This window comes from Vombatus ursinus, unplaced genomic scaffold (genome assembly GCF_900497805.2).
Source record: "Vombatus ursinus unplaced genomic scaffold, bare-nosed wombat genome assembly UNPS02014779.1, whole genome shotgun sequence".
Classification (NCBI taxonomy): Eukaryota; Metazoa; Chordata; class Mammalia; order Diprotodontia; family Vombatidae; genus Vombatus; species Vombatus ursinus.
Genome location: NW_020954557.1, coordinates 18,074,577 through 18,098,684, shown reverse-complemented (window position 1 = coordinate 18,098,684; position 24,108 = coordinate 18,074,577).

Genomic DNA, 24,108 nt, shown 5'->3' with positions numbered 1-24,108 from the left:
TTTCAACCCTGCCCCTCAATTAGATTGTGAGCTTCTTGAGGACTGGGGAAATTTTTGCATTTCTTTGTACCTTTAGTACTTATTACAGTGTCTAATAAATAGTAAGTGTTTAATAATTGCATATTGACTTGATGTGCTTGTAGCCCAACATAGACAAAGTAGATGAATAATCTTTCTACTACATATTGAGACCAAACCTTCCCCTGTTATACAAAGTGTTGAGGACTGCTATAAAGATAAATTCTTTCTACCAATAGATGATGAAAATAGTGTTTCCTAGATATAAAGTGCTCATTTTTTGTACTGTCATGAGTTAATACATATGTGTTAAGACAGTTTAGAAGGACTGCTCCACAGAATCTGGGTCAGTAGAGTAGTAAAGTTTGTCTATTTACTACAATTTGAGTCCTCTACAGCTAAAGAAAATGCTAACTTTCTGAAACATGTCTCAGTTATTACAGAACTTGTACACAGGGAGCTAAATATCTAGTTCTTTATAATATCCTTTTATTGTGGATTTTAACACCCAATGTAATTATGAAAAATAAAAGAATCAATTAGTTTAACAGTCAAGAAATATCTTTGAAGAAATATTATTCATTTCAAAATCATTTATGTAGATGTTGAAAGATCATCAGCTGATTATAATAAAGGTCAAAGTATATATATCGTATAGGATTATGGCAGCTACAAAGCAACCTCTCTTTACATATCAAGGTCTTGACTTTAACTATCATAATTTCTTACTGGTCACAAGCATAGATGCAAGCAGCAGTCACAATGAGGAGGAAGAAAGAATCTAGAAACCACCTAATTCAGGAAACAATCTCCTAGGCAAACTGGGAGTTATGGGAGGCAATGATAACTTTAGTATAAAATTCGAGCTGATTTGCAAAACAATGAAGGGGATAACCAAAGAATTAACAGCACCAATGAGAATTTTTAAAAAAATGTCATTTGTCCACTGATCTCCAAGAGAAGAAAATAACAGCACAGAGAATACTTCTAGTGTTCTGGGTCTTCAAGTCCATACATAGTGATTGTGCAGGGAAGGATGAAGGGAGAGGCAGGAATGGAACTTGACTTTCCTGCAATATGGAACCACTGTTCATATTTAAAGGACATTAATAAGTGGTGTGTTCATGAACTGGAGTAAACTACTAAATAGGGCAGTGAAGTAAACTGAAACTTTCCAAAAATATTTTTGAGAACAAAGATTGAGTTGAAATGGGCTTTCTAATTAATCATGAGATAACCAAAACATTCGATTAGTAATAACATCCCAATTCTCAAATATTCTTATTGAAATATTCATGATAAAGAATGTGCCAAGTAATTAAATGTGCTTGTGGTGGAATAATAAGTTATGTAGCCCAATATTTCTGTTTTTTAACTTACTTCTCAGGGGAAAAGTAACTAAATAATGCAATCATGAAATTGTTTTAATATTTCCTTTATTCTAATTGTTTTCTGACACTTAGCAAAAATCCAATAAATTAGAAAAAATACCAACTTATACTTTTAATTTTTCTAGAACACCTTGGGGACAAAATGCTTAGAACAATATGTATTTTTTTAATTGGAGGTAGTTTCAGAGACAATACATAAAAATATTAGCATGGTTATAGCAGGTTACTTATGTCCATTAAAATTTTTTTTAATAAATTTAAGTAGAGATGCTTATTTTTAGAAAGAGAACTAATGATCCAGACACTTCATCAGGTACTTACATTTTATTTTTCTCATTATTCCCATGTCAGTCTTCCTATTAAAAAACAAACAAAACAACTGTAATCTCTTACATCTCAGCTTTTGCCCAACAAACCTAATCTAAAAAGTTGCTTTCCTGAAAGATTAATTCCCATGACCTTTTCTTCATCTTTCTAAACTCAGTTGTCACTGACTACAGGTGCTCTGCCTTCTTTGTTTTTTTATTTCCCTCCAGCCTTTTTGGTACTACTAGGGTTTAATTATTTACTTAACATTATGAAATATCCTCTACATACCAACTGTTGTGCTAGGCACAGAAAAAAACAAAGACAAAAAATAAAAGAATTCCTGCTCTGAGGAAACACTCATTCTACTGTGGGCAAATACACATATAAAATTAAATAGAAAATATAAATAAGTGATTTCTTGAGGAGAGGGAAGTAGTAACGAGCAAGTTAGTATCAGGTTAGACTTCCTGTAGGAGGTGATACTTGTACTGATCTTTGAGGGAAAATGTGGTTCTGGGGGCCAGAGGTGAGGAGAGAATGTTTTTCAGTCATGGGGGAGAGCCTGTGTAAAGGCATAAGGATGGAATATCCAACATCCCGTAATTTGTCCTAATTTGGTTTGATGATCGCTTGTGAAGGAAACTGACATGAAGTAAAATGGAAAGAAAATATGGAGTCATATTGTAAGAAGTTTTAAATGCCAAACAAAGGTGTTTCTATTTTAACCTAGAGCAAGGGTACTTAACCTTTTATGCTCTGTGTGTGAGTGTGTGTGATGGGTCCATTTGGAGTCTGGTGAAGCCTATGGTGGACCCCTTCTCAAAAAACTGTTTTTAAATGCATAAAATATATCAGATTACAAATGAAACAAAGATTAGTGAAAAATAAAGATGCAGTTTTCTCCATGCAGGTTAGCCAACCCCCTGAAATGTATTCATAAATCTCCTTATCCTAGAGGCAAGGATTCAATGGACCTTTTTGGGCAGGGAATGTGTTTTAGGAATGAATATCAATTTGACTGCTCTGTGGAAAATGAATTGCAGAGGAGAGAGACTGCAGTTAGGAAGAATAATTAGGGAGTTAATTAGTTCCAGGTGAAAGGTTATGAGTACCTGATACAGTGCTTGCCATTGTGGGTGGGGAGAATGGCCAGATGTGAGATATTTTATGGGCATAGAATTGAAAAGACTTGACACAATTACTTCTATGAGAAAGAGGGAGCAGAAAAAGGAGTTGTGGATGATTTCAAGATTGCAAATCTGGGTGATACGATGGCAATGTCACTCAGAAATAGGTAAATAAAGAAGAGAGGAAGATGGGGGTGGGGGAGGATCATGAGTTCTGTTTCAGATATGTGGAGTTTGAGATGCCTACAGTACCTCCATTTGGAAATGTTTAATAACCAATTGTGTGGTGGAGTTCTCTAGTTCAGTTCACAAAGGTGATAGTTAAACCCACCACACTGGGTGAAATCACTAAAAGTGTAGAGAAAAAGAAAAGAGAGTTGAGGACAGATCCCTTCAGCATCTTCATGCATGGAGATTGGGGTGGGGATAGAGAAGGGGAAGAGGAAAATGATGATTCTGCAAAGAAAAAAAGAAGTGACCAGGTAAGTAGAAGGTGAATCAGGAAAGAAAAAGGGAAACAGAGGAGCAAAGGGTGTCTAGGAGGAGAGAATGATTAAGAATAATCCTAATAATAGCTAGCATTTATATAGCTCTTTAAAGTTTGCAAAACACCATACAAATGTTATCTCAAGGTATTGTGTGGGGTACAGAGACTTTTATCAATGAATCAGAGACTCAGAGATACCAGCAAAAAGAAATATTCATTTATTAGCTTTCTGAGAAAGGGCTCCCTCAGAACACCAGAAAATTGGCACTGACTGAAGAGAGCAGAGGTGTGTTCAGATCAACAGGTTATATAAGTCCTAACGCAATCCCCTCCCCCCCTTCCTCAGCGCTTATTAATGCAAGTTCTGAGGATACAATTTATTTGTGGCAATCTACCCCAGCAACAAAGAACAAGGACACTTTTTACAACCTGCCTGGAGACAGGAAGTTTTCTTTTTTTTTTTAAAGTACATAGTTTTAGAGAGGGAGGAGGAGGTCTGATAAAGTTGAAAAGCATGTTTCTTTGCAAGATCAACCAGCTGCAAGTGTTTCAACAGAACAAGAAGCAATTAACTCCCTGAGGAGGCTTCACCCTATATTATCCCATTCACTCCTTTATCTTGTTTACATATTTGTGTAAACCAATAAACCAAGAAATCAATTAATCAATAACCTAATCTCCCCCTGTCCTCTTTTCTTATCAATTCTGTGGGAACCAAACTGTTAGCATTCCTCACAATAAGAATAGGCAGCATTTTTAAGGGTTTGTCTATGAAAAGAAGGAAAGATGTAAGACAAGAAGTCAAGGGAAAATCTCATTTTTTTTTAGGTGAGTATTTGGCAAGGTCCTCCACTGAGAAGTAATCGGGGTATTTAGAGGCAGAGTTGGATTTAAAGTCAAGACCTGGTTTCAAATCTTGCCTCCAACAATAATGGCTCCATCATCCTGGGGAATTCTTAGAACCTCAGTGTTCTGGCTGTTTTCTAACACTAAAAGTTGCAGAAAAGATACTAACCTGCATTGTTAGAGGAAGTTTCTACACTTTGTAGGTGTCTACACAGATGTAATCACAGGTCCAATTCTAATCTTTATCCTATGATCTCTTGAAAGGGAAAGGGAAGAGCATAGTGTAGGTGACATAAGGAAAGAAGAGTTTTGGAACATTTCTTGAATGAAGTAGGATAAAGAGTCAATCAAGGAAAATGAAAGGATTGGAATGTAGGAGTGATGGCTTGTTTGATATTAAATGATAAAGTTTTGGTGGACTAAATTTGGTTGTATCACTTTTTCCACCTGTGTTCAGCAGGTCTTCTTCTGTAGTTTAAAAGATAGATGATGTAGGAATAATCCAACGTTTGGCTTTGAAAGGGGATTAACAATGTTTGGGCAGTTCTAGAAACAGATAGATATCCAGATATTCTCTCATACAAATCTTAGCCATCCCATTACCCTTAATATTTTTATTGGTTCTCTCTGCAAATCAAATATATATATATATATGCTCTTACTTAGAGAAAGAGCCTATCAAAATCTGAGGTCTTCATTCGGACTATTTTTGTATGAATTTCAGAAGTCAAAGGAATAATATAAAAGATTCAGATAGAGATAAAGCATATCAATTGAACCTCTTGCTCCATTTACTTTAATCACTATCATTGTCTTGCAAAATTAAGAGAATCAAATAATATTCACACTTCAAGATACAGTGATACTGTTGACTTGGAGTATAGAAAGGCAGCAATTTATTCATTGAAAAAGATTCTGTTTCATATATATATTTCATATATATAGTCATATATAGTCATATATATTCATATATATATTTCATACACATATATTCATAAATATATATATATATATATTTGGGCACATTATATAATATGGAGCCTTAACCTTCTAAAATACAACTTCTACATTTTTTGTTTTGTTTTAGATTTAAGGCCACTTCTTGTAGTAGCTTCAGTTTGTATTACTTAATAAAAGGATGCAAATGTCCTCAGTTTTTCCGCAATCTGGTTCCAGCCTATTTTTCCAGCCTTGTTCCATAGGACTTCCCTTCACACACTAGGTACTAAAGTCAAACTGAAGTTCTAACTAATCTCTCATCTTTTTTTCTGGCCTAAAACCTCCATATAAGGAGGGCACCCAGAGCAACCATATCTTCATTGCCTATTCAACCCACTCAAGCCTTCTCAGTCATGCCCCCAGAAATGTCATTGTCATGCAGATTACATAAACCCTAGTACTCACACCTTATCAGAATCTAAAGTGTCCCTTTTGCCTCTAGGATAAAATTTAAATTTTTCTGAACCTTTTTCAGCCCTTAAAAATCTGCTTGCTCCCCCTTCCTTTCCAGACTAAGTAAATATTATTTCCTACCTTGATGATGCACTCTCCCTTGAAGCCAACCTGTCCTACTCACATGCAGTATTCTATCTCCTGTTTCTTTGTGTTTGCACAGGTATCCCTCCTGTTTGGAATCCCTAGCTTCCTTCAAAGTTAAGCTCAAGTGCCTTATGTTACATGAAGCCTTTTCTTATTCCCAGAATTGCTAGTGTTCCCTTCCTTTCCCCAACTTACCCTATGTGTGTTTGTATATGTTTCTTATTAACTCATGTGACCATGTGGGTTGACTCTATAGAATGTAAATTCCCTTAAGGATGAGGACTTTTTTACTTTTGTCTTTTCACCTCTAAATAACTAGCACATTGTTTGGAACAGAATAGAAACTTAGGTGTCCTTGTTAAGCATCATGATAATGCACAAATATTTAAAAAACCTAACTATTTTAGTGGGGGGGAGGGGGAAATCAAATGTATTTATTGGCATGGTAAACAAAATAACTGATTTTTTTTCCTTTTCAGATAGATACTATGGTGTTCTGGGAGACAGCCTAAGTTCTATCTCAGTGTTTATGTTACTTTCATTGAAATTATTCCACAAAGTGATTAGAGTGTGTGCTCAGTTAAAATGAAGAAATTTTAAAAGTGTAAGGTTGCAGTTTCAATTCATGTACAAATCATTTAACCTTTTTCTCCTTATGCACCATGAACCATGACCAGTTGCCTCTCAAATATATGCCTCAAGTCATAAAGGAACAGGCTATTAAAGAAATTGTGATATAATGGGAAAAAATCCTGGTTTCAGAGGCAGAGGATTTCTGTATAAATTTTAGATCTTCTGTTTATTACATGTGTGATCTGGGGCAAGTAATTCCCAATTTTTGAACTTCAGTTTTCCCATCTATAAAATAAAAGGTCTGGATTAGATGATCATGGAGGTACTTTCCAACTTTAAATTCTATAACTTACCAGTGTAATGCCTTAAAACAAAATTGCTTCAGAGTGAATATCAAAAACTATTTTTGAAATTGTGCCCCCACCCTCTACTAATTCTGATGCCTGAGTTTGGGTCACTGTATATTAAGAAGAAATATAGCTTACATTTATATAATGCTTTCATGTTTACAAATTATTTTGCAAATATTATTTCATTTTATCCTCACAAGGATGTTGGGAGGTAACTGCCAATTATTATCTCCCATTTCACAGATGAGAAAAGTAATGTAAAGGTTAATTGACTTGCCCAGAGTCACATTGACAATTAAGTGTCTGTCAGATTTTTACTCAGTTCTTCTTACTCCAGATAAAGTTCTTTATCCACAACACGACCTAAAATTTTGCTTCTCTAATTTAAAATTTCTAACCCCCTGTGGTACCTGAAAGGCATAATTATACTTTTTCTCAGAGGGGAAAAGTCCAGTACTTAAAATATAGTACTGGAGGTTTGGGAGATATTAGACTCTATAACCTCAAAGAAATCATTTTTTCCCCTTATTCCAGTTATCCTACTTGAAAAAAAAATTAGTGGTATCTACTCTTATCAGGATTTATATAGAAGCTTTCCCTAAAAAAAAATCAAATAAATGAAAAGTACAGGTGTCTGGCCTCTGTTTAGTAGTGGTAATAATGGTACCCTATCCAGTATATAAGTGTGACCTTATTTTAAGATAGATGGCATTGGCCTAGAGAGGAGAGCACAAGGTGGGCATGCTATAAGAATTTCAAGACAATACCTGTGAACAACTTTGCATTGCCCAATGTCTAAGACTATAAGAAAGCTAATACAACAAGAAAAGTAAGAGTGGGTTTGAGGGAATGGAATAGCAAAGGGACAGGAAGGATGCTCAGCATAACCCCATGCAAAAGAATATTATTTCTGGCAGAGAAGTTGTGAGACAAAGTTTTCTTCTTCCAAATGACTCCTGTTCTGTTATCTCAGTGTGTTCTTCCTGTCTTTCTGTTAACTTATTTGGCTTCTTTAAATTGATTTTAAGGACTCTTCCAACTTCCTACTTATGTATTAGTTGTAGGTGACCCTAAAAAAAACTCTTCCTTGACCCTGCACAGCATTTTGTTTATTATCTCATATTGTAGTTTGGAATATTTCCTTTTTCTCTCAGAAAGGCTCTTTTATTCAGGCTAACCTGATAACCAGATCTTGATCAGCAGCAACTTTTTGGCCCATACCCTTTGCAAGAGGTAGGTATTCAATACTGAGATCAAACTATTCTCATTGCAAACAAATCTGAGGAAGAATGAATGATACTTTTGTCTCAGACTGTGATTTAGTCACAAAAGATGTATCTCTTCCAACTGCAGACACTGTTTAACATTTTAAAAGTGAGACATATTGTCTCATTTCTAAAGTGAGTCACTTTTCTAAAGAAATCATATTTTTCATTTGTTTGTTTAGATAAATCTTTGCCCAAGAAATGAAGACAAATGAGTTTGTGAAATGGAAATTAAGGGCAGCTTAAAAGAGTTTGGGTTTATATAAGGAAAACACCTTTCAGAGAAAGACTTCCAGGAGTGGAGTATGGAAAGATTTCTGAGGGGTATACATATGAATTTAACACATTCTAATAAATGTTTGTCCATTTGGAATGACTATATTTAGTGATAACTAACAATCCCTTGAGTATTTACAGAATATTTCACATATATAAACTCATTTGATTTTCAAAGTAATCCTTTGAGGTAAGTACAACAAATGTTAATTAACCACATTTCAGAGATGAGGAAACTGTATCTGAGGGAAATAAAATGACTCGTACAAAGTCACAGAGTTAGTAACAGCTAATGCAAGATTTGACCCCAGATCTCTCTGACTCCATGTTTAGCAATCTTTCCATTATAGCACTCTGTCTCATGCAAAACTTTCATTTAGAATAGGGGAAGATAATAGCATGGTTTCCATGGTTTCCTGCCACCTCACCGTCCCCCCACTCCCCAATAAGAAGGCAAGCAATTCGATATAGGTTGTACATATGTAGTCATGCAAAAGATTTCCATAATAGTCATGTTTTGAAAGAAAACTTAGACAAAAAAATCAAGAAAAATAAAGAAAGTTAAAAAAATATGCTTCAATCTGTATTTAGACACCATCAGCTCTTTCTCTGAGGATGAGTAGTATTTTTCACCATAAGTTCTTCAGAGTTGTCTTGGATCATTGTATTGGATCATTCACAGTTGCTCATCTTACAATATCATTGTTACTTGGTACAGAGTACATTTCACTTTGCATTGGGCCATGCAAGTCTTTCCAGGTTTTTCTTAGAGCATTGTGCTCATCATTTCTTATAGTAAAATAGTATTCCATCATAGTCACATACCACAACTTGTTCAGCCATTCCCCAACTTATGGTCTTCCCCTCAAATTCTAATTCTTTAACACCAGAAAACAGCTGCTATAAATATTTTGTGCATATAGATCCTTTTCCTTTTTTTTATATTTGTTTTGGGATACAGACCTAGTAGTGGTATTGCTAGGTCAAAGGGTATGCATGGTTTTATAGTCCTTTGGTCATAGATTGAAATTGCTCTACAGAATGATTGAATCAGTTCACGACTCAACCAGTAATGCATTAAAGTCTCATTTTCCCCATATCCCTCCAACATTTGTCATTTACCTTCTCTGTCCTATTAACCAATCTACTAGGTATGAAGGAGTAACTCAGAATTCTTCTAATTTGAATTTCTCCAATCAATAGTGAGTAAGAGTATTTTTTCATATGGCTGTAGATAGCTTTGATTACTTCATCTGAAAATTGATCATGTATTTTGATCATTTATCAGTTGAGGAGTGACTTATATTTTATAAATTTGACTCAGTTCTCTATATGTTTGGGAAATGAGGATTTTATCAGAAAAACTTGTTTCAATTTTTTTTTCTGTTATTATTGCCAAATATATTTTCCTCTATCCTATTTCCTCCCCAATTATTCTATTCTCTCTCTCCTTTCACCCTAACCCTAGTCAAAACTGTTTTGCTTCTGACTACCCCCTCCCACAATCTGCCCTCTCTTCTATCACCCCTCCCCTTCTTTTATCCTTTAGCCTCCTACTTTCCTGTAGGGTAAGATAGATTTCTATACCCAATTCAGTGTGTTATTCTCTTCTTGGGCCAATTCTGATGATAGCAAGGTTCACTCACACCCTGTCACTTCCCCCCTCTTTCCGTCAAGTGTAAAAGCCTTTTCTTGCCTCTTTTATGTGAGATAATTTACCACATTCTACATCTCCCTTTCACTCTCTCCCAGTACATTCCTCTTTCACCATTAATTTTATTTTTTTACATACTATCCCTTCATATTCAATTCACTTCTGTGCCCTTTATCTACAAATACTCCTTCTAACTACCATAATAATTAGAAAGGTCTTATGAGTTACAAATATCATCTTCCCATGTAGGAATGTAAAGAGTTCAAAATTATTAAGTCCTTTATAATTTTCCTTTCCTGTTTACCTTTTATCCTTCTCTTGAGTCTTATATTTGAAAGTCAAATTTTCTATTTGGCTCTAGTCTTTTCATCAATAATGCTTGAAAGTTCTCTATCTCATTGAATATCCATTTTTCCCCTGAAGCATTATACTCAAGATTGCTGGGTAGGTGATTCTTGGTTATAACCCTAGATCCTTTGCCCTCTGGAATATCATAGTCCAAGCCCTCAGATTCTTTAATGTAGGAACTGTTGTATCTTGTATTATCCTGACTGTGGCCCCATGATACATGAATTGTTTCTTTCTGGCTGCTTGCAATATTTTTTCCTTTACCTGGGAGTTTGCATTTGACTATAATATTCCTGGGAGTTATTATTTTGGGATCTCTTTCAGGAGGTGATAAGTATATTCTTTAAATTTCTATTTTACCTTCTGGTTCTAGAATATTAGAACAATTTCCCTTGATAATTCCTTGAAAGTTCATATCTAGGCTCTTTTTTTGATCATGACTTTCAGGAAGGCCAATAATTTTAAAATTATTTCTCCTGGATCTATTTTCCAGGCCGCTTCTTTTTCCAATGAGATATTTCACATTGTCTTTTTTTTCATTCTTTTGGTTTTGCTGTATTGTCTATTGGTTCCTCATAAAGTCATTAACTTCAATTCACTCCATTCTAATTTTTAAGGAATTATTTTCTTCAGTGAGCCTTTGGACCTCCTTTTCCATTTGGCCAATTCTGCTTTTTAAGGCATTCTTCTCCTCATTGGCTTTTTGGACCTCTTTTACCATTTGGTCTACTCTGTTTCTTAAGGTGTTACTTTCTCCAGTATTTTTTTGTGTCTTCTTTACCAAGCTGTTGACTTGTTTTTCATGATTTTCTTGCATCACTATCATTTCTCTTCCCAATTTTTCCCCTACCTCTCTTACTTTATTTTCAAAACCCTTTTTGAGCTCTTCTATGATCTGAGTCCAATTCATATTTTTCATGGAGGTTTTGGATGTAGGAGCTTTGACTTTATAGTCTTCTTCTGAGTGTGTGTTTTGATCTTCTTTGACACCATAGCAACATTCAATAGTCACAGTTTTTGTTTGTTGTTTTTTTTCCCCTTGTTTGCTCCTTTCCCCAACCTATTAGTTGACTTTTAACTCATTGTTAAAGTAGGACTCTGCTTCCAGGGTGGTGGGTGAACTGTCCCAAGCTTCAGGGGTTTTGTGCAGGTATTATCAGAGATACTTCTAGGGACCTGTGAGTTTTCAGTTCTTCTAAGGTGGTATGATCTAAGGATAGGTATTTACTATTTTCCTGGCTTATGTTCTGGTCTGTGAGCACTTTTTCTGCTTTGGAACTGTGAGAAGGGTCCCCACTCCACAGTGGTTGCAAACTCTGCTATGCTAGTTTTTCTCCTCACCTTAGGACTACCATCCGGGACTGAGACCAAGATCTAAGCATGGGCAAAGCAACAAAGTCCTGCTCCAGTCTTAGGAAAAGACCCCTGTAATCTCCCTCTGACCAGTTGTTTGACCCCTTACTGTCTGTGGGATGAAAGCTCCAGAAGCAGCCACTTCCACTGCTGATTCAGCATCTCCCAAGGCTTGCTTCAGGTTTACTAGGGCCCGGGCTGTGCTGGCATGGCCTGTCCTAGACTATACTTCTCTCTCCCCCCGGTGGCAACAGACCTTTCCTAACCTTCCAATTTATCTTGGGTTGGAAATTTATTTCATTCCATCTTTTTGTGGGTTCTGCTGCTCTAGAATTTGTTTGCCATCATTTTTAAAGGTATTTGGAGGGGTTTGGGGGAGAGCTCAAGCATATCCCTGCCTTTACTCCACCATCTTGGCTCTGTTTCTAAAGGCCATGTAATGTTAAGAGACTTAGAGGAAGAGGCCACAGAACATTGGAAGACTATTTTATATGGGATTTGTGGAAGGATATGTATAAGAATCACACACAATGAAAAGGGATGATGGGTTGTAAGCATTACAGTTTGAGGGAATATCAGTAAAGATACAGATTCACTGAAGTTTTCAAATGTTCACTACAAACATTTTAATGTTACTTATATAAAGATAAAAATATTGTAAGCAAATACCATCTTGGATGATTAGCAATTGAAGCAAAAACAGTTGCATTTATTATGAGCCCATTTTGTGCAAAGAAGTGAACAGGTAGATTTTTTGCAAGTTCAAAAAAGAAAATAAAAATAAAGACTTCAATATTCTCATGTAAACATTTGTAATTAGGTCCCGGTCCAGATGGCAATCTGGAGCACAGGTTTTATCTAGATAGATTTTTCAGGTTGTTTTCTTCTTTTCTCTTTTCTTTTTAAAGGAATAGATAACATATAAAGTATTTCTTATTTTTTTAAGTTTTTAAATTTATTTTAAACTTAAATACAAAAGAAAAAAGAAAAAAATTGCCATGTACACAGCAGAATATGAGAGCATTTGATTTAAAGCAATAAATTTCTATTTCAAGAAAACCTATATAATTAATATTACACATTATTTTCAAAACTGTTCAGATATTCTTTCTTTCCTATTAGATTTTCTTTTGTTCTCTGCTGTGTACTTTTTACTTTATTTTTCCACTCAACCCCAGAAAGCTAAAATTAAGCATGTAGATATATATAGATATTTCTGTATATACATGCACATACATACTTGCACATATATGCATATATACACACATACATATACATAAATATCTATACATCTATATACATGTATACACTCATACACATATATGTAAGACATTACTATGTTTATTTCCACTTGTCATCTGTTTGTCTGAAAGTGGATAACATCTTTCTTCATATGTCCAAGACTTCTCTAAATCAACCAGCTCATCATTTCCTACAGCACAGCAATTTTCCAATCCAATCATATTCTCTTTGAGAGACTAAGAAAGTTTTTACCCCCAATTATCTACATTCCTTCTATTCTTGGATGAATAGGTTTTATTTATACAAAAAATGAATTGAAAATATTCACAATTATCCATTTTACACTTCAACAATACTCTCACCTTATAATATGGTTCAGTGTCTGAAACTACTGAATCTGGTTCCTTCACCTCTTTTTTCCCTGGTTTCCTTCAATTTCCTGAATCTCCACTCTTCCAAATAAACCCTGTTAGTTTTTCTAACTCAAAAAGATTATTTTTAGTAATTTAATTGGGATGGCATTACATGAATAGGTAAAATTGTCATTTTTCATTATATTGACTTTATCTACCCATGAACAAAAACATTATTTAGATCTAACTTTATTTGTATAAAAATTGTTTTCTGTTTGTATTCATATGTCTGTGTTGGCAGGTATTCTCTCAGGTTTTTTATACTGTCTAGTTATTTTAAGTGGTCTAAAAACAATATTGAATAATATGGCTGACACAGTATAGTTTCACTATTTTTCTCTTTTGATTAAATCTATTTTAGCTTTAACTTTAATCATGATTACTACCCCTGCTTTTTTACATAATAAATTCTATTCCTGACCTTTATTTTATGTTTGTGTATATCTCTCATTTTATATCATTTCCTGAAAGCAACATTGTTGAATTCAACTTTTTAATCTGCTATCAGTTTCTATCTTATGAGCAAATTAATCTCATTCACATTTTAAGCTATAATTACTTGTGTATTTTTCTCCTTCCTATTTTCCTCACTCTCGTTCTCACCCTATTCGTATTCCTCCTCAGTCCTCTGCTTTACTTGTACCTGCTCCCTTGCCCTCCTATTCTTTAACCTATCCCTCCATCAAGAATCCCTCTCTTATCCTCTCCCCACCACACACTATCCTCTTGTCCTCTTGTTTCTTTCTGAATTTAGAAGACATATATATGTATAGAGACACATATATGTATACATACATATACATATATACATATACATATATACATTTACATACACACACATATGATATTGTTCCATCTTTAACCCATTTTTGGTGATCTACATATCCTTCCATATGCCCTCCTCCTCATCCTTATCCTGTTCCCTCACCCTCTTATTTCTTTTTAAATTTAGAAGACTTTTATACCATTCTAAATGTATATGTTGCTCTTTCTTCAACCTAGATCTGATGTGTGCAGGGTTCCAGCACTACCAGCCCTCCTCCCCCATGTGATTACTCTGTATTAGTTCATTCTCTTGTGCCTCATTTTGATGAGATAATTACTCTTTTTACCTTTTCCTACACTATTTTGCTTTTTAGAATTACATCATACTTAGTTCTCCCCAGTTTTTCATTTGATCTTCCCAATAACCAATTCCATGTGTAAAAAGTCAACAATTTCTCCTTATTGAGTCCCTTGGATTGGAATTTGATGTTTACCTTATATTTCTCTTGGGTCTTGTATGTCAAATTTTCTAAGTTCTGTTCTTTTTGTGACAAAATCCTGAAAATCTGTCAACTTATTGATTGTCCTTTTTGTTGTTGTTGCTGTTCAGGATTGTACTTGACTTTGCTGGGTAAATTTTTGGTAGTAAATCCAGTTGTTTTGCTCTGCAATACATAGTGTTCCAAGATATGTGTTCTTTTAGTGTAACCACTGCTAGGTCTTGTGTAATCCTAATTTTGGTTCCACAATATTTGAATTGTTCTTCTTTTCTTCTTCCTCATAATATTTTCTCCTTAACCTGGGGGTTTTGGAGCTTGTCTATGTAGATTTTCATCCTGGGTTGTCTTTCAAGTGGTAATTAGTGGATTCTTTTTCTATTTCTAATTTCCCTTCTTGTTACAAAACTTCAGGGTAATTTTCTTTAGTTATTTATTGCATTGTCTTATCAAGATCCTTTTTTAAATCATAGTTTTCAGGTAGTCTGATTATTCTTATGTTTTCTCTTCTTGATCTATCTTCCAGATCAGTTGTTTTAGCTTATGAGATATTTCATATTTTTTTCTATTTTTTCATTCTTTTCATTTTGTTTCATTATTTCTTGTTTTTTTTTATAATGTTGTTGGCTTCCCTTTGCACAATTCTAGTTTTCAAAGTGTTGCTTTCTTCCTTAAGATTCAGCATCCCCTTTTCCAGTTCATTAACTTTCTTTCCATAATATACTTTGTTTTCTTGGATTTTTTTTTTAATTTTTCCTCAGTCTCTCTTCTCTGATTTCTAAAGTTTTAAAGTCTTATTTGAGTTCTTCTAAGAATTATTTTTGGGCAGGTGATAATTTGACATTACCCTTTGGGATAGGAGAGGCTGTTTGTGTTATTGTTTTTTTTTTTTTGTTTGTTTGTTTGTTTGCTTGTTTGTTTTTGTTTCAGTATCTTCTTCTGAAGATGAACCATGATCTCCTCTATTCACACGGTAACTGTCTATGGTTGGGTTCTTTATCCTTTTCTTGCCCATTTTTGTTTTGTTTTGCTTTTAGCATCTGGTTATTATAATCTCATCTAGTCCTGGGACTTAGGGGATGGTGCCTCTGGTCTCAGGTCCTCCTTACTGTTATTTTTTGTGATTTGTCCTGGACTCAACCTTTGTACTTTTTTCCTCCTCCAAGCCACAGGAAGGCTCCCCTGGCACACTCTGCTGGCAATGCTCTTGTTCCTTGAGGACCCTTCAGTGGCTACAACATTCAGTCCTCCTCTCTGGCTTGGAAGCAAAACCAAGAACTCAGCTCTCCTTTAAGTTCCCACAAGCAATTATGTTCAAGTGGTTTCTCTCACCTCCCTTTGCATTACTTTATATATATCATCCCACGTTTTTTTTTTTTTCTGAAATCATCCTGCATGTCATTTCCTATAGCACAATAGTATTCCATCACAATCATATACCACAACTGTCCAGCCATTCCCCAGTTGATGGATATAATATCTGGAATTGTCCTAGGTGGGGAATCCTGTACCTCCCCATAACCACGGTGCATTCTTTTTAATAAGTATCTCCATATAGATTATAGGTAGAAGTGTAATCAATCATTTTGGATACTTACAAACAGGGGCAATCTTCAGACTGGAGTGGCAGCCAGTTTCATGAATCCCTGCTGAAGAACCCCACCCCCCCAAAAAAATCTCTGTGGTAATTATAGAAAACAAAGACAGAAGGAGCTAGAGAGTGCATCACTACTGACTGGTAGATATTTTTGGTTTTCTGCTTAGTTATAAGCTTGGGATTTAAGCCAATATTATGCCCAAACAGAAGTTTGTGTGTTGATCATGTACCAGTCACAATATTCTTGTTTTGGATTTTACAGGTCATAGCATCTTAAGTTTTGACTCAGTGTCTATGTTATGATTTAGCACTAAGTTATGATTTATAAACAGGTTGCCATATTCAAGCTTCTACCTTTTGCAGAGTTTGTTTTTATGACTTTTTACTTATTACTGTATTTTAGGGCTTTTTCCCAATTCAAATCTTACAATGGATACTCCCTCAATTTCCTATTCTTTGCCATCACAAAAAGAACTGCTATACATATTTTTATTGTACAAATAGGCCCTTTTACTTTTTTTTATCTCTTTGCAATACAAACTAGTAAGGGTGGTATTAGATCAGCGAATATGCACAGTTTTATAGCCCCCTGGCTGTACTTCCAAATTGTTCCCAGAATGGTTGGATCAATTAACAATTCAATCAACAATGCATTAGTGTTCCAATTTTCCCCACATCCTCTCCCACATTTGTCATTTTTCTTTTCTGTCAGATTAGCCATACTGACAGGTGTGAGATGGTACCTCAAAGTTGTTTTAATTAACATTTCTCTAATCAATAGTGATTTAGAGCATTTTTTATATAACTACTAATAGCTTTGGTTTCTTTGTCTGAAAACTGCCTGTTCACATCCTATGACCATTTATCTACTGGGCAATGATTTGTATTCTTATTAATTTCACTCAGTTCTCTATATATTTAGAAATGAAGACTTTATCAGAGACATTTGCAGTAAATTCCCAAACCCCAACCTCAGCCTTCAACTCTCCTTCTAATATTGGTTGCATTGGTTTTGTGTAAAAACTTTTAAAAATTTAATATAATCAAAATTATCCATTTTATATCTTGTAATGCTCTCTATTTCTTGTTTGATCATAAATTCTTACTTTATCCATAGATCTAACGGGTACTATTCCATGCTCCCATAATTTGCCCTTGGAATGTTTAAATCAGGTACCCATGTTGACATTATCTTGGTACACATTGTAAGGTGTTTGTCTATACTTAATTTCTGCCATATTACTTTCCAGTTTTCTTAGCAGGCTTTGTCAAAAAACTGACTTCTTTTCCCAAAGCTTGGGCCTTTTGGTTTATCTAGTGCTAGATTACTATGGTCATTTACTGCTGTATATTGTGGACCTATCCTTTTCCCCTTATTTATCACTCATTTCTTAGGCAATAACAGCTTTTTTTTTAATGATTACTGCTTTATGATACAAGTTTAAGATCTGTACAGTTAATCTTTTTATTTTTTTTCATTAATTCCCTTGATATGCTTGACTTTCTGTTCTTCCAGATGAATTTTGTTATTATTTTTGTAGCTCTATGAAATCATTTTTGGTCATTTGATTTGTATGGCATTGAAAAAGTAAATTAAATTATTTAGAATTGTCATTTTTATTATATTAGCTCTGCCTAACAATGAGCAACTGATATTTTTCAACTCTTCAAATCTAACTTCATTTCTGTGAAAAGTATTTCATAATTGTGTTCATATAGTTCCTGAATTTGTCTTGGCAGGTAGACTCCCAAGTATTTCATATTGTCTACAGTTATTTTAAATGGAATTTCCCTTTGTTTAATGTATATTCTGTAGCTTTGCTAAAGCTATTATTTCAAGAAGTTTTTTAGTTGTTACTCTAAGATATTCCAAGTATACCACCATATCATCTGCAAAGTGTGATAGTTCTGTTTCCTTATTGCCTATTCTAATTCCTTCCATTTCTTGTTCTCCTATTATTGCTACAGTTAACATTTCCAGTATAATATTGTATAACAGTTGTGACAATGGGCATTTTTGCTTCACCCCTGGTGTTATTGGGAAGATTTCTAGATTATTATCATTATAGATAATGCTTGCTGATGGTTTTAGATAGATACAATTTGTCATTTTAAGGAAAACTCCATTTATTCTATTTTCCCTTTGTTAATTAATTAATTTATTTTTAATTTTTGACAATCACTTCCATAAGCTTTTGAGTCTTAAATTTTCTCCTGCTTTCTCCCCACCTCCCTCTGCAAGATGGCATGCAATCTGATATAGGCTCTACATATACATTCCAATTAAACATTTTCACATTAGTCATGTATAAAGAAGTGAAACCAATAGAAGGAACCACAAGAAAGAAGAAACAAAACAAAAGGGAAAAAAAAGAGCAAATAGTATGCTTTGATGTGCATCCAAACTCCATAGTTCTTTCTCTGGAGGTGGACAGCATTTTCCCTCATGAGACTTTTGGAGATGTCTTAGATTCTTGCATTGCTGAGAAGAGCTAAGTCTATCAAAGTTAGCCATTGTACAATGTGTAATGTATACAACATTGTGTACAATGTTCTCCTGGTTCTGCTCTGTTCACTCAGCATCAGTCCATACAAGTATTTTTAGGTTTTTGTGAAATCCACTTGTTCATCATTTCTTATAGCACAATAGTATTCCATTGCATTCATATACCACAACTTGTTTAGTCATTCCCCAATTGATGGGCATCCCCTCAATTTCCAACTCTTTGCTACCACAGAGAAAGCTGGTCTAAATATTTTTGTACATGTGGTTCCTTTTCCCATTTTTATGATCTCTTTGGGATATAGCCCTAGAAGTGCTAACGCTGGGTCAAAGGGCTATGCACATTTTTATAGCCCTTTGTCTATTCTAATAGCTTCAATTTCTTTTTTTTCTCTTATTGCTAAGGCTAACTTTTCTAGTACCGTATTGAACAAGTGTTGAAAATGGACATCCTTGTTTCACCCCAATCTTATTGGAAATGTTTCTAGCTTATCCTCAATACATATAATGCTTGCTGAAGGTTTTAGGTAGATGCTACTTATTTTAAGGAAGATTCCATTTATTCCTATGGTCTCTAGTGTTTTCAATAGGAATGGATGTTTTACCTTGTCAAAAAATTTTTTTTCTGTATCTATTGAGATAATCATGTGGTTTATGTTAGTTTTGTTATTGATATGATCAATTATGCTGATAGTTTTCCTAATATTGAACCAACCTTGCATTCCTGGTGTAAATCCTACCTGGTCACAGTGTATTACTATCAAAATAAGTTGCTGTATTCTATTTGCTAATATTAAGTTGTAATCTCTTTGTTAACATTTTATTTAAAATTTTTGTATCTATATTCATTAGTGAAATTTATAATTTTCTTTCTCTGTTTTGACTCTTCCCAGTTTAGTCATCAGCACCATATTGGTACCATAAAAAAAATTGGTAAGATTCTTTCTTCACCTATTTTCCCAAATAATCTATATAGTATTGGAATTAATTATTTTTTAAATGTTTGATAGAATTTTCTTGCAAGTCCATCTGGTTCTGAAGATTTTTTTCCTAGGGAGTTCAGTGATGGCTTGTTCAATTTCTTTTTCTGAGATGGGGTTATTTAAGTATTATACTTCCTCTTCTTTTAATCTGGGCAATTTATATTTTAGTAAATGTTCATCCATTTCACTAAGATTGTCAAATGTGTTGGCATAGAGTTGGGCAAAATAGTTCCAAATTATTGTTTTAATTTCCTCTTCATTGATGGTGAGTTCACCCCTTCCATTTTTTATACTGGTAATTTGTTCTTCTTTCATTTTTTAAAATTAAATTAACCAAAGATTTATCTATTTACCTGTTTTTCATAAAACCAGCCCTTAGTTTTACTTATTAGTTCAATAGTTTTCTTAATTTCAATTTTATTACTCTTTTCCTTTGGTTTTCAGTATTTCTAATTTGGTATTTAATTGGGGATCTTTGATTTGTTCTTTTTCTACTTTTTTTTTAGTAGCATGCCCAATTTATTTCCTTTGGCTATTTCATTCATGTAAGCATTTAGAAATATACAACTTCCCCTAAGAACTGTTTCTGCTGGATCCTTAAATTTTGATATGTTGTCTCATTATTGTCATTCTCTTGAAGTTATTGGTTGTTTCTATGATTTGTTGTTTAACCCATTCATTCTTTGTTTTTTTTGTTGTTGTTTTTTTGTTTTTTGCTTTTTTTTTTTGGTGAGGCAATTGGGGTTAAGTGACTTGCCCAGGGTCACACAGCTAGTAAGTGTCAAGTGTTTGGTCTGAGGCCAGATTTGAACTCAGGTCCTCCTGACTTCAGGGCTGGTGCTCTATCCACTGCCCCCCATTCATTCTTTAGTATTAGATTATTTACTTTCCAATTAAATTTTAGTCTGTCTTTCCATGGCTCTTTATTACATGCAATTTTTATTGCATCATGATCTGAAAAGGATACATTTAATATTTCTCCCTTTCTGCACTGGACTGTGAAGTTTTTATGCCCTAGTACATGATCAATTTTTGTGTATGTGCCATGTACCACCAAGAAAAAAAAGTATATTCCTTTCTATCTCCATTCAGTTTTCTCCAGAAATCTACTATCTCTAACTTTTCTAAAATTCTATTCCCCTCCTTAACTTCTTTCTTGTTTATTTTGTGGTTAGATTTATCTAGTTCAGAGAGGGGGAGTTTGAGGTTTCCCACTAGTATAGTTTTGTCATCTATTTCTTCCTGTAACTCCTTGAACTTCTCCTCTAAGAATTTGGATGCTATACCACTTCACACATATGTTTAGTAATGATATTAATTCATTGTCTATGGTGCCTTCTAGCAGGATGTAGTTTCCTTCCTTATCTCTTTTAATAAGATCTATTTTTGCTTTTGCTTTGTCTACTACTGCTACCCCTGTCTGTTTGTTCCTTTTTTACATCTCCTGAAGCATAATATACTCTCCTCCAGCCTTTTACCTTTATCCTGTGTGTATCCATGTTTCAAATATGTTTCTTGTAAACAACATATTGTAGGATTATTTTTTAATCCATTATGCTATCTGTTTCTGTTTTAGGGGAGAGCTCAGACCAATCACATTCAGAGTTATGATTACTATCTGCGTCTTTTTCTCCATCCTATTCCCCCCTCTCCTGTTTATTCTTTTCTTTCTCCTTTTCTCCCTTTTCTTCCTCACTAGAATTTTGCTTTTGACCACTGCCTCACTCAACCTGCCCTCCCTTCTATCAGCCTCCCTCCCTTTCCTTATCCTTTACTACTTCTTCCCTCTGTTCTATCCTCCCTTCCTTTTTCTTCCCCCTTTCCCCTCCTGCCTACACAGCAAGTTAAATTTCTATACCCGAGTATATTATTCCCCCCTTGAGCCAAATAAGATGAAAGTAATGTTCAAACAATGCTCATCTCCCTCCCTTCTTTCCCTGTACTGTAATATGTCTTTGTTTCTCTTCATGTGATGTAACTTACCCTTTTCTGCTACCTCCTTTCCTCTTCTCCCATTACAATTCCTTTTCACCACTTCATTAGGTTTTTTATCATCACATCTAAGTCAACTTAAACCCACCTCCTCTGTCTTTGTATCTCCCTCCTAAATGTTGTAATAAAGATACAGTTCTCAAGAGTTATAAGTATCATCTTCCCATGCAGGGATGTAAAAGATTTACCCTGGTTGAATAATATGCTTTTCCTCCTTTCCTTTTTAACTTTTTATGCCTCTTTTGAGTCCTGTATTCGAAAATCAAATTTTCCATTGAGTTCTGGTCTTTTCTTCAGGAATGTCTAGAAGTATCCTGTTTCATTGCTCCTCCCCTGAAAGATTATGATCAATTTTCCTGGGTAGTTGATTTTTGATTGTAATCCAAGCTCCTTTGCCTTATGGAATATCATATTCCAAACCCTCCAATCTTTTAATGTAGAAGCTGCAAGGTCCTGCATAATCCTGAATGTGGTTTCGATATTTGAATTGTTTCTTCCTGGCTGCTAGCAGGATTTTTCTCCTTGAATTCTGGAATTTGACTACAATTCCTTGGCATTTTCAATTTGGGATCTATTTCAGGAGGTGATTGGTGGATTCTTTCAATAACTATTTTACCTTCTGGTTCTTGGGCCTCAGGGCAGTTTTCTTTCTTAGTCTCCTGAAAGATGCTGTCCAGGCTCTTTTTTATCATGGCTTTCAGGTAGACCAATAATTCTTAAGTTATCTCTCCTGGATCTATTTTCCATGTCAATTGTTTTTCAAATGAGGAATTTTAAGTTTTCTTCTATTTTTTTCATTCTTTTGATTTTGTTTTACTGATTCTTGATGAATCAGAGTCATTAGCTTTCAGTTGCCCAATTCTAATTTTTAATGAATTGTTTTCTTCAGTTGGCTTTCATGCCTCCTTTTCCATTTGGCCAATTCTACTTTTTAAGGACTAGTTTCCTATAGTTAATTTCTGTCCTTCTTTTTCCAAGCTATTCTCTCTTTCTTGCATACCTCTCATTTCTTTTCCCAATTTTTCTTCTACTTCTCTTATTTGATTTTTAAAATACTTCTTGAGCTCTTCCAAGAAGGCTTTTTGGGCTTCAGATGAATTCATATTCCTCTCTGCAGTTTCAGAAGTGTATATATTGACTATTTCATCCTCTCCTGAATTTGTGTTTTGATCTTCCCTGTCATCAAGATACTTTTCTATTGTCATTGTTTTCCTATGTTGCTTCTTGCTCATGTTGTTTGCCTTTTTTCTGGCTTTTAAAGTTGATCTCAGCTTCTGTGACACAAGGGGCACTGTCCCAGGATTCTTGTGCTGAGGGCTAGGGGTCTGGTTACTGGCTTACTGGGATGCCTCCTTTCCTTTGCTAGTCCCCCTCAGCCACAGCAAGAAGGTCCTTTCCCATTACTTCCCCTAGTCTCATGAGCTAAAAGACTGCTATGTCTAGCCTTCCTGCTGACTCTATTGTTTCAGGATTTTTCCTGAGGCAATATTCTCTGGGTTTTTCAAATTCAATAATGGAGGGTAAGTGTGACTAACTGCTTAGTCCACCATCGTGGCTCCTAGAAGTCTAAAGAGGTGACTTTCAAACATTTAGTCTGTGGGCTAATATCTCCATGAGCAGCCACTGCTGCTGCCACTACTGCTGTGGATTCAGTCACTTCCAAGGCCTGGTTCCTGGTTTGCTGGTGCAGGGGCTGTATTGTCATGCCCTGCAGCCCTGTGCTAGACTGAGCTTCTCTCTTTCCCAGTTCTGACAGACCCCTCCTGCTGACCTTCTATGTTGTCCCTGATGTCTGTGGTCTGAGAAGACTGTAACCCATCACTGCTGGTGGTGATTCAGTCCCTCACAGCCTGCTCTTTTGCTTAGGCCAGATCTGTGCTGTGCACTGAATGATCCTCTCTCAGGCCAGTGCAACAGACCTTTCCTGTTGACCTTCCAGGTTGTCTTGGGCTGGAAATCTGCTTCACTCTGTCTCTTTGTGGGTTCTGCCACTCTAGAATTTGTTCAGAGTTACTTTTTAGAGATATTTGAAGAGATTTGGGGCAGAACTCAGGCAAGTCTGTGTTTTCACTCCACCATCTTGGCTCAACCTCAACTCCATTTATTCTTATGCTCTATGGTGTTTTTAATAGGAACAGGTATTGTTTTTTTGTGAAAAGCTTTTTTCCTTTTATATCTGTTGAGCTAATTGTATAATTTCACATTTTGTGCTTCCTTTACCAAGCTGTTGACTCTTCTTTTCATGATTCTCTTGCATCACTCATTTCTTTTTTGAATTTTTTTTCTTCTTTGATTTTTAAAATCTTTTTTGAGCTCTTCCAGGAGATCTTTTTGTGCCTGAGACTGATTCATATTTTTCTTGGGGCTTCACATATAACATTTTGACATTATTGTCTTCCTTCAAAATTGTGTTTTAATCTTTCCTGTCACCACAGTAACCTTTCTACGAACCTTTCTATGGTCAGGTTCTTTTTTTATTTTTTTGTTTGCTTTTCTCATTTTCCAGCCTATTTCATGATTTTTAACTTTATATTAAAGTTGGGCTCTGCTCCTGGGGTGGAGGTGGCATTTCCCCAAGCT